General features: G+C 35.8%; 1 protein-coding gene across 29 annotated transcripts in view; it reads left to right on the forward strand.

Moving 5' to 3' along the window:
- Positions 1-16,583, forward strand: part of LOC100986445 (ras-related protein Rab-40A-like) — a 221,663-nt gene that overhangs the window by 75,017 nt on the left and 130,063 nt on the right. The gene's annotated exons all lie outside the window — the stretch shown is intronic.

The following is a 16,583-nucleotide window of genomic DNA, read 5'->3' on the forward strand; positions in this document are numbered from 1 at the left end:
TTTATTTCTCCTTCATTTCTGAAGCTTAGTTTGGCTGGATATGAAATTCTGGGTTGAAAATTCTTTTCTTTAAGAATGTTGAATATTGGCCCCCAGTCTCTTCTGGCTTGTAGAGTTTCTGCTGAGAGATCTGCTGTTAGTCTGATAGGCTTCCCTTTGTAGGTGACCTGGTCTTTCTCTCTGGCTGCCCTTAACGGTTTTTCCTTCATGTCAACCTTGGAGAATCTGATGATTATGTGTCTTGGGGTTGATCTTCTCGTGGAGTATCTCTTCTGGTGGAGTTCTTTGTATTTCCTGAATTTGCATGTTGACCTGTCTTGCTAGGTTGGGGAAGTTCTCCTGAATAATATCCTGAAGTGTGTTTTCCAGCTTGTTTGCATTCTCCACATCTCCTTCTGGTACTCCAGTCAATCCTAGGTTTGGTCTTTTTATGAAGTCCCACATTTCTTGAAGCCTTTCTTCAGTCCTTTTTATTCTTTTTTTTTTTCTGTTCTTCTCCGCATGTCTTATATCAGTAAGGTGGTCTTCATACTCTGATATCCTTTCTTCTGCTTGGTTGATTTGGCTGTTGATACTTGTGTATGCTTCACTATATTATGAGTGTTAGGTTTTATCTTTTTATTTACATTCAGAGGCCTAATATTGTATTAGCTAACTCATCACTAGATACTGTCCTTCATGATGCATATTATGTCATAGCTTGTCTCTTTTATGTTCTACCAATAGGAATAGTCGTTGCCATTATAGGAGGATTTGTCCACTGATTCCTACTATTTTCAGGTTATACACCTAATTTAACTTGAGTCAAAATTTATTTTACAATTATGTTTGTAGGTGTTAACTTTATTTATTTATTTATTTTATTTATTTATTTTTTTGAGACAGAGTCTTGCTCTGTTGCCAGGCTGGAGTGCAGTGGCGCGATCTCAGCTCACTGCAACCTCCACCTCCCAGGTTCAAGCAATTCTCCTGCCTCAGCCTCCCGAGTAGCTGAGACTACAGGTGCGCACCACCACAACCAGATGATTTTTGTATTTTTAGTAGAGACGGGATTTCACCATGTTGGCCAGGATGGTCTCGATATCTTGACCTCGTGATCCACCTGTCTCGGCCTCCCAATGTGCTGGGATTACAGGCGTGAGCCACCGTGCCCAGCCGGTGTTAACTTCCTTTCCACAAAGAAACATTTCCAACATTTCCTTGGCCTATTAGGAATGCCCAACTATACTTCAATTACTCCATACATATGCAATATGAAATGCCATCATTGATAGGCTCATTCATTTCATTAACAGCATTAATGTTAAGGATTTTCATAATCTGTTAAGACTTCTATTCAAAATGAGAAGTCTCAGTACTAGAACTTTCAAATATAAACCTCAAATGACTTCATGGCTGTCCACCACCATATCATAGATTTGAAGAGCTGCTTACATAAAGGCCTAAAATAAAAAAGAAAGGAATCAAATCCCCTATTACTGATTTCAAGCCAGTCCCATAACAATTATGGCTTTCTCAACAAGCAAGATATTAGTAAAAATATTACATAATTTTTTTCAGTTTATTTATAGGTTAAAATTCTTTTTTTGTTTGAGACGGAGTCTTGCTCTGTCACCCAGGCTGGAGTGCAGTGGTGCAATCTCGGCTCACTGCAAGCTCCGCCTCCCAGGTTCATGCCATTCTCCTGCCTCAGCCTCCCGAGTAGCTGGGATTACAGGCGCCCGCCACCACGCCCAGCTAATTTTTTGTATTTTTTTAGTAGAAACAGGGTTTCACCATGTTAGCCAGGATTGTCTCAATCTCCTGACCTCGTGATCTGCCTGCCTTGGCCTCCCAAAGTGCTGGGATTACAGGCATGAGCCACCATACAATTCTTTATATCTTTATGGTGTGCCCATTCTAACTGGGCTTTCTCAATGCAATATCAACTCTTATAGACGTTCTCCATTTCCACCACCACACATTAATAACCATTTTCTTAATTATAGAGGACTAATACTATTAATGTTTTATTAATACTAACAACTAAATTAACTTATACACATATATAGATGCTCAAGAAGTAGACAGTATGAACTATTCTACCCACTATTATTTTGAACCTAATTGCCTAACTGTAAACACTATAGGCCACCAATGATTAACATGAAACCCCTTGAGAAAAAAAAATGAACCTTGATTATTGTATAATTCATACAACAGATCTTAAACCAGGGGAGCTACGATTACTTGAAGTTGATAATTGAGTAGTTTTACCCATAGAAATATCAATTTGCATACTAATCTCATTTGAAAATGTATTACATCCATGAACTGTTCCATCATTAGGCTTAAAAACAGACAGAATTCCAGGGTGTTTAAATCAAACAACCCCAACATCCACATGACTAGGCCTATATTATGGTCAGTGCTCAGAAATTTTTGGATCAAATCAGGGCTTCATACCTATTATACCTGAATTAGTTCCTCTAAATCATTTAAAAAACTGATTAACATTTTGAAACTATTAACATCTATGTTATAATATCACTGTTAAATAACATTAACCTTTTAAGTTAAAGACTGAAAGTACTCATCTTTCTGCAATGAAATGCCACAACTAGCTACGTCAACATGATTTATCACTATGGTTTTAATAATTCTTATACTATTTATCTTATTTCAATTAAAAACTTCAAAATATATCTACTGTTTAAGCCCAATACCAAAAAATATTGAAGCATTATAACATGAAACCCCTTGAGAAAAAAAGTAAACAAAAATGTATTGGCATCTTTCATTATCCTTACAATAGTAGAATTACCCTTGATATTCTAATCATTTCATTCCCAAACATTATATTCCCTACCCCAATCACCTAATCAATAATCAACTAATCACCATACAATGATTAGTGCAACTCATATTAAAACAAATTATAATAATATACAATGTCAAAGGGTGAACTTTATCCCTCATATTAATTTCACTTATTCTATTTATTACCTCAACAAACATCAGGATGACTAACCCACTCATTTATGCCAATAACTCAGTTATCAATAAATCTAAATATAGATATCCCACTATAACCAAGAGCAGTTATCACTGACTTCCACCACAAAACAAAAGCGTCATTGGCTTGTTTGCTACCACAAGGATCACCCATTCCACTAACCTCTATACTTGTACTTATTAAAACTATTAACCTTTTTATTCAACACTTAGCCCTGGCTGAACAACTAACAGCCAATATTATAGCCATCCATCTACTCATACACTTAATCGGTAATGCCACACTAGTGATAATATCCATTAGTTTTGCAACAGCTTGAATGTATTTTAACATTTACGTACATATATGCATACACACACATAAACACACGCATACAAGGTCTCGCTCCAATGCTCCAACTGGATGCAGTGGCACAATCATGGCTTACTGCACCCTCAAACTCCTGGGCTCAAGTGAGCCTTCCACCTCAACCTCCTGAGTAGCTGGGACTACAGGCGCACTCCACCATGCCAAACTAATATCTTTTTTTACTTTTTTTTTGGAGATGGAGTCTCAGTTTGTCACCCAGGCTGGAGTGCAGTGGTGCGATCTTGGCTCATTGCAATCTCCGCCTCGCAGGTTCAAGCGATTCTTGGGCCTCAGCCTCCCAAGTAGCTGGGCTTACAGGTGTGCACCACGAGGCCCAGCTAATTTTTGTGTTTTTTGTAGAGACAGGGTTTCACCATGTTGCCCACGTTGGTCTCGAACTCCTGACCTCTAGCAATCCTCCCACCTCAGCCTCCCAAAGTGCCAGGACTACAGATGTTAGCCACTGTGCCCAGCCATATTTATTATTTTAATTATATTTACCATCTTTGAATTTGCTGCAGCCCAAATTCAAACATACCTCTTCACTATACTAGTCTTTACTTGCACAACAATACTTAATGACCTACCAAATACATAGCTATCATGTATTTGACCCTTGACCCTGACCACTTACAGGAGCTCTATCAGCCCTGCTAATAATATCTGACTTAGTGATATGATTTCACTTTAACCTAGCTATCTTATTATCTTTAGGTCTACAAACCAATAGATTAATGATATACCAGGGATGATGAGATATTGTCCGAGAAAGCAGATTTTCAAGGTCATCACATATTAATTGTTCAAAAAGGCCTATGTTTCTATTTATCATGTCAGAAATCTTCTTCAAAGGCTTCTTCTGAACGTTCTACCACTTCAGTCTGCCCCCAACCCCAGAAGTATGAGGTATCCTACTTGCTATAATTATTAACCAATTAACTAATTAACTAATTTATTTTCATTAGCTTATGCCTCTTAAGCCAATCTAATGAAAATAGCCTACGTTTTTCATTAGTCTTTTTCTTTGATTCAAAATCAGCCCCCCTTTTTATATTAACCTGATTGCTCTGCTTAATAATTATAGCCAGTCAGCATCATCTCTGCAAAGAATCATATATATGAAAAAATTACATATTTCTCTATTAATCTTTCTACAAATGTTTTTAATGATAAAATTTACTGCTGCAGAATTCTATTTTATATGCTCTTTGAAGCAACACTAATAGCAACACTAATCGTCATTACCTGATGAGGAAATCAAACAGAATGATTAAATACAGGACTCTTATTTCCTGTTCTATACACTGGCTCCCTGCTCCTACTCATAGCACTAATTTATATCCAAAACTCCATAGGCTTATTAAACTTCTTAGTAGCCTCCTACTGAATTCAAGCACTACTACCAAGCCCCTGATCTAATAGCCTTTTATGGTTAGCATATATAATAGCATTTATAGTAAACATACCCCTTTAGGCCTTCACCTCTGATTACCAAAAGCACAGGTACAAGCCCCAGTTGCTGTGCCCATGGTTCTTGCAGACATATTATGAAAATTAGGGGACTATGGCATAATACAAATTACTATGATTTAAAATCCACTAACAGAATTTATAGCTTACCCATTTCTTATACTATCCTTGTGAGAAATAGCAAACTGTATTTGTTTATGCCAAACAGACTTAAAGTCACTCATGGTATATTCATCCAAAAGTCATATGGCACTCGTAGTTGTAGTTGTTCTTATCCGAACACCATGAAGTTTTATAGGAGCAATAGCCCCAATAATTGCCCATGGCCTCACCTCATCCATATTATTCTGCATCAAGTTATGAATGAATTCATAGCTGAACCATGCTATTAGCTCGAGGACTACAGACACTATTACCTCTCGTAGCTAACATGAGTACTAGCTAGCCTAACTAACCTAGCCCTATCACCAGCCATCAACTTAGAGAGTTATTTGTAGTTATAGCATCATTCTCATTATCTCATTTTACCATTGCCGTAGTAGAATTTAGTATATTTATTATGGCCTTATATTCTCTCTATATGTTAATCATAACATAATTAGGAAAATTTATGTATCACATTAATAATATCAAACCATGCCAGTCACAGTCATGCATGCCTGTAATCCCAGCACTTTGGGAGGCTGAGGCAGGAGGATTACTGGAGTCCTTTCTACAAAAAATAAAAATAGCTGCACATGGTGGCATGTGCTTGTAGTCCAGCTACTTGGGAGGCTAAAGAGGAAAGATTGCTTGAGCCCAGGAGTTTAAGTCTGCAGCAAGCTATGATTGCACCACTGCACTGCAGCCTGGGTGACAGAGTGAGATCCTATCTATATCTATATCTATTTGCAAAATAATATACTCTTCTCACTTAACCCAAAAATCATTCTAGGACCCATATACTGTAAATATAGTTTGAATGAAACATTAGGTTATAAATGTAACAGCAGAAAATTAAAACTTCTTATTTTTTGAGAAAGTGTGCAAGAATTGTTTATGTGATGGATTATGTTTATTGATTTGTGTATGTTGAACCAGCCTTGCATCCCAGGTATGAAGCTGACTTGATCGTGGTAGATAAGCTTTTTGATGCGCTGCTGGATTCAGTTTGCCAGTATTTTATTGAGGTTTTTCGCATCGATGTTCATCAGGGATATTGGCCTGAAATTTTCTTTTTTTGTTGTGTCGCTGCCAGGTTTTGGTATCAGGATGATGCTGGCCTCATAAAATGAGTTAAGGAGGATTCCCTCTTTTTCTGTTGTTTGGAATAGTTTCAGAAGGAATGGTACCAGCTCCTCTTTGTACCTCTGGTAGAATTTGGCTGTGAATCCGTCTGGTCTTGGACTTTTTTTGGTTGGTAGGCTATTAATTGCTGCCTCAATTTCAGAACTTGTTATTGGTCTATTCAGGGATTTGACTTCTTCCTGGTTTAGACTTGGGAGGGTGTATGTGTCCAGGAATTTATCCATTTCTTCTAGATTTTCTAGTTTATTTGCATAGAGGTGTTTATAGTATTCTCTGATGGTAGTTTGTATTTCTGTGGGATCAGTGGTGATATCCCCTTTATCATTTTTTATTGCGTCTATTTGATTCTTCTCTCTTTTCTTCTTTATTAGTCTTGCTAGCGGTCTATTTTGTTGATCTTTTCAAAAAACCAGCTCCTGGATTCATTTATTTTTTTTGAAGGGCTTTTCGTGTCTCTATCTCCTTCAGTTCTGCTCTTATCTTAGTTATTTCTTGTCTTCTGCTAGCTTTTGAATTTGTTTGCTGTTGCTTCTCTAGTTCTTTTAATTTTGATGTTAGGGTGTCAATTTTAGATCTTTCCTGCTTTCTCTTGTGGGCATTTTAGTGCTATAAATTTCCCTCTACACGCTGCTTTAAATGTGTCCCAGAGATTCTGGTACATTGTGTCTTCATTCTCATTGGTTTCAAAGAACATGTTTATTTCTGCCTTCATTTCATTATTCACCCAGTAGTCATTCAGAAGCAGGTTGTTCAGTTTCCATGTAGTTGTACAGTTTTGAGTGAGTTTCTTAATCCTGAGCTCTAATTTGATTCCAGTGTGGTCTGAGAGACTGTTTGCTATGATTTCTGTTCTTTTGCATTTGCTGAGGAGTGTTTTACTTCCAATTATGTCATCAATTTTAGAATAAGTGCGATGAGGTGCTGAGAATAATGTGTATTCTGTTGATTTGGGGTGGAGAGTTCTGTAGATGTCTGTTAGGTTTGCTTGGTCCAGAGCTGAGTTCAAGTCCTGAATATCCTTGTTAATTTTTCTGTCTCGTTGATCTGTCTAATATTGACAGTGGGGTTCATGGGTGCAGCAAACCACCATGGCACATGTATACCTATGTAACAAAACTGTACATTCTGCACATGTACCCCAGAACTTAAAGTAAAATTAAAAATAAAAAATAAAAGAAAGTGTATAAGAACTACTAACTCTTGGGAGGCCGAGGCAGGCGGATCACGAGGTCAGGAGATCGAGACCATCCTAGCTAACACGGTGAAACCCCGTTTCTACTAAAAATAGAAAAAATTAGCCGGGCGTGGTGGCGGGCGCCTGTAGTCCCAGCTACTCGGGAGGCTGAGGCAGGAGAATGGCGTGAACCCAGGAGGCGGAGCTTGCAGTGAGCTGAGATTGGGCCACTGCACTCCAGCCTGGGCGAAAGAGCAAGACTCCGTCTCAAAAAAAAAAAAAAAAAAAAAAAAAAAAGAACTACTAACTCATGCCCCCATGTATAACAATATGGCTTTCTCAACTTTTAAAGGGTAGAAGTAATCTGTTGGCCTTAGGAGCCAAAAAATCGATACAACTCCAAATAAAAGTAAATAAATATATTTTTTCATTTTTTTCACAATTTCACTAATCCTCCTAATTCTACCAATTATTGTAACTATAACTACTGTTTATAAAGTTATTTCTAACCTCACTATGTAAAAACCTCTATTTCATACACTTTTACAACCAACCCCATTCCAGCCATAATATTGACTTGCTTGAGCCAATAAATAATTATTTCAAACTGTCACGATCCAAACTTTAAAATTAACACTCACCTTCAAGCTAGATTATGTTTTTTTAAAATTTTTAAAAAATTTCCATAGGTTCTTGGGGAACAGGTGGTGTTTGCTTACCTGAGTAAGTTCTTTAGTAGTGATTTATGAAATTTTGGTGCACCCATCACCAGCGCAGTATACACTGTACCCAATTTGTAGTCTTTTATTCCTCACCCCACCCTTCCTCCAAGTCCCCAAAATCCATTGTAGCATTCTTACACCTTTGCATCCTCATAGCTTAGCTCTACTTATGAGTGAGAACATATGATATTTGGTTTTCCATTCCTGAATTACTTTACTTAGAATAATTGTCTCCAATTCCACCCAGGTTGCTGTAAATGCCATTATTTTGTTCTTTTTTTATGGCTGAGTAGTATTTCATCTACATCTATATCTATATCTATATATGTTTGTGTATATATATATGTATGTGTGTGTGTGTATATATATATATACACACACACACATACATACACATACATTTTCTTTATTCACTCATGGATTGATGGGCATTTGGGCTGGTTCCATATTTTTGCAATTGCGAATTCTGCTGTTACAAACATGCACGGGAAAGTATCTTTTCATATAATGATTTCTTTTCCTCTGGGTAGATACCCAGTAGTGGGATTGCTGGATCATATAGTAGTTCTACTTTTAGTTGTTTAAGGAATCTCCACACTGTTTTCCATAGTGGTTGTACTAGTTTACATTCCCATCAGCAGTGTGAGTGTTCCCTTTTCACTGCATCTCTGCCAACATCTATTTTTTTTTATTTTTAGATTATGCCCATTCTTGCAGGAGTAAGATGGTATTGCATTATGGTTTTGACTTGCATTTCCCTTATCATTAATGATGCTGAGCATTTTTTCATATGTTTGTTGGCCATTTGTATATCTTCTTTTGAGAATTTTCTATTCATGTCCTTAGCCCATTTTTTGATGGGATTGTTTGTTTTTTCTTGCTAATTTGTTAGAGTTCCTTGTAGATTCTGGATATTAGTCCTTTGTCGGACTAATATCTGATTGTGAAGATTTTTAACCACTCTGTGGGTTGTCTGTTTACCCTGCTGGTTGTTTCTTTTGCCGTGCAGAAGCTCTTTAGTTTAATTAAGTCACACCTATTTATCATTGTTTTTGTTGCATTTGCTTTTGGGTTCTTGGTCATGAAGTCTTTGCCTAAGTCAATGTCAAGGAGGGTTTTTCCAGTGTTATCTTCTAGGATTTTTATGGTTTCAGGTCTTAGATTTCAGCGCTTGATCCATCTTGAGTTGATTTTTGTATAAGGCGAGAAATGAGGATCCAGTTTCATTCTTCTACATGTGGCTTGCCAATTATCCCAGCACCATTTGTTGAATAGGTTTTTATCAGTAGCATTTTTTATTACATGATCTATCATAGAGTTCTCAATATGCTATATACATTCAGATCCAAACATTAACTGATTCTTTAAGTATTTGCTCATATTTCTTATCACTATACTATTTCTAGTTACTCTCAACAACTCCTTTCAACTGTTTGAGAACAAGCAAGAATTATATTATTTTTGTCAATTGATTATATGGCTGAATAGACACAAATACAGCAGCCCTCCAAACAATTTTATGTAACTGCATGGGAGATACTGGATTTATACTACAATAATATGGGTTTTTTATTATATTCAAATACATGAGAATGCAACAAATTTTTATGCTCAATTCCTATCCCAATATCCTTCCATTAAGTGGAGTCATTCTGGCAACTGACAAGTTTGCCCAATTTGGCCTTCACCCATTATTACCATCAGAAATAGAAGGTCCAACACTTGTCTCAGCCCTACTCCATTTCATCACAGTGTTATAACAGGGGCTCTTAACCCAATTTTATGCACTAATAGAAAATAATAAAACAATCCAAACACTAAAAATATGCTGAGGTGCTATTACCACTACATTTACGGCAATTTGTGCCCTAACACAAAGTGACATCAAAAAGATTGTCACATTTTGTACCTCAAGACAACTAGGTCTTATAATAGTCATTATTGGTATTAATCAACTACATCTAGCACTTCTCCACATCTAGACACATGCATTCTTTAAAGCTATACTATTTATATATTCAGAGCCATCATCCACAACCTTAATGATGATCAAGATATTCAAAAAATAGGATGTCTATTTAAATACATACCTCTTCAATCCTCCTTACTTATTATTGGAAGCCTTGCACTCACAGGCATACCTTCCCTTACAGGCTTCTACTTCAAAGACTTATTTATCAAAACTGCAAACATGTTGTATACTACTGCCTGAGCCCTTTTAATCACACTTATCACCACCTCCCTAACAGCTGTCTACAGTACTCAAATTGTCTTTTTTGCTCTCCTAGGACTACCTAGTTTTTCAGCTTTCATTATTATCGGTGAAATTAACTCCTTCCTAATTAATTCAATTAAACCTTTAACAATTGGTAGTATTTTTGCTTTTTTAAAAATTTCCAATAACATTTCTCCTGTAACTATTCCCCAAATGACTATGCCATTATACCTAAAACTTTCAGCCCTTGCCATAACTATCTTAGGCTTCATTATGGCAATTAGAATTTAACCTAATAACATGTAATCTCAAATTTGAATTCTCCTCATACATATATAAATTTTCTAACCTTCTAGGGTTTTTCCAACAGTTGTTCACCATTTATCAGTGTACCTAAACCTTTCTAAAAGTCAAAATACAGCATCACTTTAATTAGACTTGACTAGAAAAATACCAAAAATTATCTCATCTCCAAATAATAGCCTCAGTAACTATCCCTAACCAAAATGGCCTAATTAAATTATATTTTTTCTCTTTCTTCATTTCATTTTTATTATCTATACTTCTAGCCACTTAATTACTGTGAGTAATTTCAATAACAACAAAATATTAACAAAAGGATCAGTCACTTACGACCATTAATCAACTCCATTAACTGTACAATGCAGCCACACCTATAGAATCTTCACAAAGAAGCCTGACTTCTTTACCCTCAAAAATCACCCAATCCTCTAAATTTTTGAAATCAATAATTTTTATTTCATCATAGCCTATTATTTATACAATGATTAAATCATTATATTAATAATCCTAACTATTGTTAGGATTTGAACCTCCCCCAAATAACAACACCAGATCCTCACATTTCAGGATTGTCTTTAGTAGCTATGGTTATAGGATTCTAAACACTACCAGTATCCCTGCTAAATAAATTTAAAACACTATCATTCCCATAAAACATCCACCAAAATTTATTACAATCCTGCATTCCACACCACCATTGATAACCCTAAACCCACGTAATAGGTAAAAGTTTTGAAGAAAGTCCTACAATGCCTACAACAAAAATAGTAACAAAATATAGTATATGTCATAATTCTCACATGGAATCTAATCATGACCGATCACGTGAAAAATCATCATTGCACGTCAACTGTCAGAGCTCTGATAACCAACATTTAAAAATCTCACTTCCTAATAAAAATTCTTATTTATTGATCTACCTGCACCATAAAACAACTCAACATGAAGAAATTTCGGTTTCCTACTGAGTTTGCCTAGCTTTACAAATCATTACAGGGCTTTTCCTAGCTATACACTGTACCTCAGACACAGTAACTGCGTTTTCCTCTATCACACACATCTGCTGAAATGTAAGCTATGGCTGAATCATTTAATATCTGCCTGCTAATGGATATCTATATTCTTTATCTGTTTATTCATGTAGGCTGAGGTCTGTACCTTTCTAGAAACCTGAAACATTGGAATTATTCTTTTATTCACAGTAATAGCTATAGCATTCATAGGCTATGTCTTACCATGAAGAGAAACAACAATCACAAATTTACTATCAACTATTCCATACATTGGCACCAACCTGTTAGAATGAATCTGAGGTGGATTTTCTCTTGACAAGGCAACTTCACACAATTCTTCACCTCTCATTTTATTCTGCCATTCATTGTTTCAGCTCTAATTATTGTGCACCTTTTATTCCCACATGAAACAGGATCAAATAACCCAAGGAATCTCAACCAACTCAAATAAAATCCCATTCCACTCCTATCACAAAATTAAAGGCATTTTAGGATTTATTTTTCTACTATCACTTCTACTCAAACTTGTTTTATTCTCCCCTGACTTTTTAGGAAACCCAGATTATATTCCAGCAAATCCCCTCAATATACCACCTCATATTAAACCAGAGTGATATCTTCTATTTGCCTGTGTAATTTAGGATCTACTCCCAATAAACTAGGAGGTGTCTTAGCCCTTGTGCTCTTAATCATAATTTTAGCAATCATCCCAATCCTTCAGTTATCTAAACAATGAAGCATGATATTCCAGGTACTAAGCCAATGCCTATTCTGGGTTCTAGTATTATAATAACCTCATATTCACACAAATTGAAGGTCAATCAGTAGAACACCCTTCCATTATTATTGAACAACTATTATCCATTTTATATTTTTCCCTTGTTCTCATATTAATACCACTTACTAGCCTAATCAAGAATAAACTTCAATGAAGAGTTCTTGTAGTTTATTAAATTTGGTCTTGTAAGCCAAAAATGGAGAGCACCTCTCCCCAGCGCAGTCAAAGGAAAAGCTATTCACTCCACTATCAGCACCCAAAGCTGATATTCTATTCCCTGATTCTTATACTGAATGCAAAGAAATTGTTCTTGAGTTCTATGTCAGTATGGAAAAAAAACATAAAATCTAATCACCCTGTGTACATCATGCATCATGTAATTGACCCCATTAATTATGTAGTAGTACTATATACACTTCATCACACATTATACATTTTTATCTTATGGTGCTTTAAAATCCATTCCCCATGCATACAACCATGCACATCAAACTAATCACAGTGTGTAATACATTAAATTAAAAGTCCACACGTATGGATTTAACCATGAGTATTGTTCCATACAGTAAGTTCTTCATTTTACATAGGACATAATATTATTGATCATACATAGCACAGGAAGTCAAATCCTTTTTTGACAACATGCTTATCACCTCCAGTAGGATTTCTTGTCTACCAAGCTTTGATAAATTAGCAGTCTGCTCAGGAAGTGTCCATCTTCTCACTCTGGACTCAGAAAACTTGGGGGTTTCTAGACTGAAACTATACCAGACATCTGGTTCTTACTTCAGGGCCATGAGCTTATATCCATCCTCTTTTTCCTCTTAAATAAGACATCTCAATGGACTAATGACTAATCAACCCATGATCACTCATAACTGTGGTGTCATGCATTTGGTATTTTTTAATTTGGGGGGATGATGTGATCCAACATGGCTGTCAAGGCCTTGACAAAACTTGACTGTAGCTGAACTTAAATTGAATGTTATTTTCCCAAACAAAAACGATAAGGTGTTAATTAATCCATGCTCAATGGACATAATAAAAACAAGATACAGTCACAGATGCATAATTATTCCCATCATACATGATTAACTCTGCAAACTCCCTCTAATCCCCTACTTTAAGCTGTTACAGTATTTATGTAAATATAAATCTTTTATTCTTGCCAAACCCCCCAAACAAAAAATCTTATATCTGCTGATTATTACCTAAGGCTCTAATATGTACCCACATATTATTAAATTCAATTATAAACTTATCCAAAATATTATTTCAGCCTAACTCCTAATTAAAGCATTTTCTAAAACAAACAAAAAAATCCATTAAAAATTTGATTTTCTAAGCTAAAACTTTTTGTTTCTCAATAAGATTATCAAAAAACTCTCAATACTAGAATAACACTTAAATTTAGCAATTTCCCCTCGAGAGTATTCCCTAGATACAAGCTGATGTAGCTTAATTCAATAAAGCAAGCCACTGAAAATGCCTGGATGAATTCATGTAACTTCATAAACACACAGGTTTGGTCCTGGCCTTTTCAGTGAGATTACATATGCAAGTGTCTGAATACCAGTGAGAATGCCCTCTAGATCAGTGGAAGATCAAAAGGAGCAGATACCAAGCACACTAATTAGTATCTCATAATGCCTTGCTCAACACACTCCCACAAGAAACAGCAGTGATAGAAATTAAGCAGTAAATGAAAGTCCGAGCAAGCTATAGTAATTTCCCATAGGGTTGGTAAATTTCGTGTCAGCCACTGAGGTCATATGATTAACCCAAATCAATAGAACCCAACACGTTTATGATTATGTCTAACTAAAGCTAAACTGTAAGCCATAAAAGGCAATAGCTAAAATGAAAATAAACTATGAAAGTGACTTTATTATGTTCTGAATTTAAAATAGCTAAGACCCAAACTGGGATTAGATACCCCACTATGCTTAGCCATAAACTTAAATAACTGAATAAAGTTATTTGCCAGAGTACTACTACCAGCAACAGCCTAAATCTCAGAGGATTTGGCAGTGCTTTATATTCCTCTAGAGGAGGCTGTTCTATAATTGATAAACTCTGACAAACCTCTCCATCTCTTGCCGATTCAGCCGTATACTGCTGTCTTCAGCTAACCCTAAAAAGTCTTAATCACAAATATTTACATAAAAACTTTAGGTCAAGGTGTAGTCTATGAGATGGGAAGAAATGGGCTACAGTTTCTAATTAAAGAACACTCCACCTATAGTAACCCCTATGAAACTAAAGGTCAAAGGAGGATTTAGTAGTAAATTAGGAATAGAGAGCTTAGTTGAATGAACATGAACACACCACCTATCAGCCTCCTGAAATACTTTAACAAACCCAAATTTATAATTAACACAAATTTATGTATAAAAGAAGGTAAGTCACAACAAAATAATCATACTGGAAAGTGTGCTTAGGTAAACCAAAATGTATCTGAATTCAAAACACCTGGCTTACACCCAGAAGATTTCGTATTAATCTGACCACTTTGAACCAAAACTAACAAAACTCAACAATTACATATATTTAAATGAAAACATTCATTCATAAAAAGTATAGAAGATGGAAATTTATTTAGGTGCTATAGAAATAGTACTGTAAGGGAACAATGCCAAGAATAATTTTTAAAGTACAAAAAAAGCAAAGCCACAAGGTAGTGATGCCTTGTAGTTTTCATTTACATTTCCCTAATTGATTAATGATGTTTGAGTATATTTTCATGTGCTTATTTGACAGTTGTTTATCTTCTATAGATGAGTGTCTATTCAACTCTTTTGCCTATTTATTTATTGGAGTGTTTAATTGAATTTTGTGATATTTTTCTATATTTTGGATACAAGTACTTTATCAGATATGATTTTCAAACATTTTCTCCCAATCAGGGGCTTGTCTTTTCATTCTCTTAACAATGTCTTTGTAAGATCCAGAGTTGTTAACTTTGACACATTCCAAATTATTGATTTATTCATCTAAGAAATCTTTACCTAACTCAGGGTCACAATTTTGCTCTCCCATGTTTTCTTCTACAAGTTTTACAGCTTTAGGTTTTATATTTAGATCTATGATCCATTATGAATTGCCTTTTGAATTGTCTTTTGTACATGGTACAATATATAGATCAGTATATAATTGTGTATATGAATATCTACTTGTTTCAGCACAATATATCGAAGATACCATCCTTTATACATTGAATGGCTTCTGCACCTTTGTCAAAAGTCAGTTGTCCAATATATGTAGGTCAATTTTTTGGTGGTTTATTTTGTTCTTTTTTTTTTTTTTTAATTATACTTTAAGTTTTAGGGTACATGTGCACATTGTGCAGGTTAGTTACATACGTATACATGTGCCATGCTGGTGTGCTGCACCCACTAACTCGTCATCTAGCATTAGGTGTATCTCCCAATGCTATCCCTCCCCCCTCCCCCCACCCCACAACAGTCCCCAGAGTGTGATGTTCCCCTTCCTGTGTCCATGTGATCTCATTGTTCAATTCCCACCTATGAGTGAGAATATGCGGTGTTTGGTTTTTTGTTCTTGTGATAGTTTACTGAGAATGATGGTTTCCAATTTCATCCATGTCCCTACAAAGGACATGAACACATCATTTTTTATGGCTGCATAGTATTCCATGGTGTATATGTGCCACATTTTCTTAATCCAGTCTATCATTGTTGGACATTTGGGTTGGTTCCAAGTCTTTGCTATTGTGAATAATGCCGCAATAAACATACGTGTGCATGTGTCTTTATAGCAGCATGATTTATAGTCCTTTGGGTATATACCCAGTAATGGGATGGCTAGGTCAAATGGTATTTCTAGTTCTAGATCCCTGAGGAATCGCCACACTGACTTCCACAATGATTGAACTAGTTTACAGTCCCACCAGCAGTGTAAAAGTGTTCCTATTTCTCCACATCCTCTCCAGCAGCTGTTGTTTCCTGACTTTTTAATGATTGCCATTCTAACTGGTGTGAGATGGTATCTCATTGTGGTTTTGATTTGCATTTCTCTGATGGCCAGTGATGGTGAGCATTTTTTCATGTGTTTTTTGGCTGCATAAATGTCTTCTTTTGAGAAGTGTCTGTTCATGTCCTTTGCCCACTTTTTGATGGGGTTGTTTGTTTTTTTCTTGTAAATTTGTTTGAGTTCATTGTAGATTCTGGATATTAGCCCTTTGTCAGATGAGTAGGTTGTGAAAATTTTCTCCCATTTTGTAGGTTGCCTGTTCACTCTGATGGTAGTTTCTTTTGC

This window comes from Pan paniscus, chromosome X (assembly GCF_029289425.2).
Source record: "Pan paniscus chromosome X, NHGRI_mPanPan1-v2.0_pri, whole genome shotgun sequence".
Lineage (NCBI taxonomy): Eukaryota > Metazoa > Chordata > Mammalia > Primates > Hominidae > Pan > Pan paniscus.